At 35.2% G+C, this 4,098-nt stretch overlaps 1 pseudogene; it reads right to left on the minus strand.

Moving 5' to 3' along the window:
- Positions 1–3,322: 3,322 nt before the first annotated feature.
- Positions 3,323–3,998, minus strand: LOC121226902 (dehydration-responsive element-binding protein 1A-like; annotated as a pseudogene).
- Positions 3,999–4,098: the final 100 nt, after the last annotated feature.

The following is a 4,098-nucleotide window of genomic DNA, read 5'->3' on the forward strand; positions in this document are numbered from 1 at the left end:
AGCTACTACGAGTGAAGAAAGAGATTAGTGAGCTTTCAGCTTTTCGGCGAAAGCATAAAGTGGTGAGTGTATGGATTGCTACTCGTAAACACAAGTCATATGTTATTTGGGATTTAGATGTAGCCTAGATCCCTACCTAGGTTCTGAGTGTAAGTTTTCTTGAATCTCTAATTATCTTGTGGTTGTGTATTGTGCATGAAATGTGATACATGAGTATGGTGATTATTGTGTAAAGTGCATTATATACATGATATAATGTGTATATATATGTTTTATGACTATGCTAGTGTTTTGCAAAAGATGTATATGTGGCGATAGTGCCGAGTAGTCAGTAAGTAATATGTGTTGTTTTTAGATATTTTGGCCTTGTAATCTTGGAACCATTGGATATAGTTGGCATGCCATAGGATTGTGAGTACTCACTTATATGTATAGTGGTTTTAAGCATTGAGGCCCTAGGACATGTTTAGAGAGATAAGGGAATGAGAGCTAAGCTCCATTCACGGGACATGTGAAGGAAATAAGGAGAGTGTTAGCTATATGCTTCACTTTTAGGACATGTTTGACTCCATGAGTCTATGTGGTGTAATGGAGATCCGTGTATCCGATTGTGATGATAGAGCTTACTATTTGTCTCATATCCCAAGTGCCACTTACCATAATTCATGTAATCATGTGGAATTGTTTTATGCTTGAATGAGCATGTATGCGTTGTGAGAAGAACTATTAGATGATGCATGACTTAATCCTATATGATGTTGACTTAAGAATAAAGTTCTTGTGAGTAAATGATTGCTGGTGTTGCATGACATTATGTTTGCGTTGTGGAAATTCTTTGCATTTATTGAGCTTGTTGAAGCTAACCCACTTATTTCAACATATGCAGATTAGTGACATCACGGTGTGGCGATATGTTTGATGGAGTGATCCAAGGAAGACTAGTTATTCACGTAGGTGTTATATTATTATATTTGTATGGGGAATAGGCAATGGGTAGAACTATTTGGGTTATTGATCTTTAAACATTTGATTCGGCCTATAAGATTCATGTTATTTATGTTAGAATATTTAACATTGATGTTGGCATATGATTCTTGCTTGGCTAATTTGACCTTGGACTGATAAATTTAGCCATAGAATGATGGAATAAAAAAGTACTTGATGCATTTGTTTAAGAACCATTAGAACGAATTATTTTCTTTCTATGTTGTATTTATAGCTTCAGTAGTAGAGGTATCGATAGTTGGATTTGAAAATTGATACCTCTATGAATTAAAATGTGCAGAAAATAGAATAAGGATTTGGTATCGATACCTTATCTCGAGTTCAATACTCGGGACTAAAGTATCGATAATTTATAGCAAGTACCGATAATTTTTACATTTAGGATTTTTGGCCGAAAAACATAAGCTTTTTGGTATCATTTTTTCCAAGCAGTATCGATACCGTATGAAGAAATATCGAGACCTTAAATGTCAGTATTGATACCAACGAACAATTTTATGAAATTTTGCTAAATAGCCCTTATGCATGATTTTAACTACATGTAGACCGATTAATGAATGATTTGCATGTAATAATGTTATTAATTAATTAGATGACTTAAAGCTTATACGGTTTAACAAAAGAAGATCAGTTTGCTTGGATTTAGTTCCTATTTGATGTACATGAGACGAGACAGTGGTGTGGTATCCCATATTTGGGATTGGCAACCAGCCAGGTATAGGGTGTTACAGAAGTATATTGAAATTCTCGAGAAATTATTCATTTATATGAACATATGTGGTAAATTTGACTTAATGAATAGTAGTTGAAGGAGATTACAAAATGATTCAAAACAACTATTTGAGTTTTTATAGAAAAATTATAATTAAAGTCTGCTATGATTATTGTTGAACTCTTGAAGATATCAAAATATATTTCCCTCAAATTTTCTCTCACTCATGGCTTTCAAAAGAATGGTGATATAAATGCTTAGCAATACATTCAAATAGTTATTTGAAAAACTAGTGTTTAAGATTGAATACATAGAATATGAGAAGTATGTGATGTTTTCATGAGGGGGAGTAAATATGCGCTATACTCTTTTTCCCTTAACCGAGGTTTTGCCCATTGAGTTTTCTTGGTAAGGTTTTTAATGAGTCAGCATATTATGCGTATTATAGATATGTGTACTCTTTTTCATTCACTGCGAATTTTTCCCACAGGGTTTTTATCTTAGGAAGGGTTTAACAAGACACATTATCTACAAATGAACATCCAATGGGGAGTGTTATGATATTTTATTAAGTGAATGTCCATCAATATCTAGATAAGTTTTGATATAATTTAAATTCTAATAGTCATTAGAAGTAGAGTTCTATTTTATTTATACTTCTTATGTCTACAATATAGACTTTGGGAAGTAGTGTAATATCCGATTGACCAATAAAATCGTTCTCTCTTGACCTCTCATTCTCTTTGTTCTTTATTTCTATATTTATTTTATAACATTTTTTTATATATTATTATTTTAATTATTTAATACTATAAATATTATGGATTAGATATAATTTTAATAAACTTAATCTATTTATTAATTTCGTAAATATTAAATAAATATAATTTTTGTTAATATTTATGTCTTTTTTTTCCTATTGTATTTATGTCTTCTAATAAAGTCTTTATGGTTTTTTTTCTTTTCATTATATTCACTCACTGTTATGCTGCGTTTGAATTCAAACACACACCATGTTGTTTTTTTCTGGTGTATCTTTCCATCCTTTTTTTTATACGATCATTCATCCATCCTATTATGTTAATTTCATAAACCCTCCCAACCATGACTATTTTAAAATTCAAGCTTTACCCAAATGTGTGGGAAAAAAATTCAATACCACTTCTTCTTGCAAATAATATACTCACGATTGTTTGACATGTATTACTTATAAACAATTTAATTGTGACTTTTCGACCAGTTGCTGAAGCTATACTCGGAATACATTTAAACCTCTTGATGTGCAATGACTGTGTGCCAAACTGATATCATCTATAAACGTCGACTTAGCGTAAGACATCGTAATTACTTTCACCATTCCAGTGAGGGGACATGTTGTACGTGTTACTGGTGAACTGATAAATTCCATTTCCCTTAGAATGCTATTATTTCCTTCTACATTTCTGAAAATGGGAGTAAACGATAGAAGAAAACTGCATTAGCTACATAGCTTCTAACTCTCAACTGCCTGTGTTTATTGGATTTGGATGAAATGCAAAAAAACTATATCCACACGTATATTGGCTTTGCTTGAATCCCTAGCTATAGGGTGATCAAGTCTAAGTATTATTGACAGTAACTCCAAAGAGGTATGAAATCATCGGCAGCATCGTATTCTAGTTCATCCCCATTGTACCACAACGAGGGGTGACATCATCATCCCTGCCGCCATGTTTTCCAGATAACTTTGTGTTCCAAAAACCGCCTCCTCGTCCAAATAAAACCCATTCTCACACAAACTCCCTTGTTTTCATCTCCCTTTGCATTAGCTTCAGAGTTTCCGTCCCATTGCTCAGCCGGTTGTCTAAATGCCTCCGCCGCCTCTGCCGCCCGCCTTCTGGATATCCTTGGGATCAGCAGAAGCCGGAACCGGAAGCCTCCAAGCTGAGTCCCGCGAGTTCAGGCAAGCCGACCTCCCCCTCAGAGCTATGGCCGCTACGTCGTGGGCACGAGCTGCCATCTCCGCTGTGAGAAAAGTACCCAGCCAAATCCTCGACTTCTTATTAGGCTCCCTCACTTCACAAACCCACTTCCCCGAGTTCTTCCGGCGGACTCCACGGTAAAACCGGATGCCGAGTCTCGCGGAATTTCTTCCGTCCCGCTCGTTTCTTCGGACAAATCGAAGCTAACATCACATCTTCATCGGAGAAATTGCCGGACGAGAAGTACCACTTCCAGAATCCGATAACGGCGACGAAACAGACCCAGAATCGAGCATATCGCAATCTAGAGCGAAAGTCATTTGAGTAAGGCTGAGAGTGAAGTGTGAGTGAAAACCAAAGGAAGCTTTTTAAGAAAAGGATACATAATAGTATTGAGTTGAGAGAATGTGAAAGAATGGA

This window comes from Gossypium hirsutum, unplaced genomic scaffold, assembly GCF_007990345.1.
Source record: "Gossypium hirsutum isolate 1008001.06 unplaced genomic scaffold, Gossypium_hirsutum_v2.1 scaffold_605, whole genome shotgun sequence".
Classification (NCBI taxonomy): Eukaryota; Viridiplantae; Streptophyta; class Magnoliopsida; order Malvales; family Malvaceae; genus Gossypium; species Gossypium hirsutum.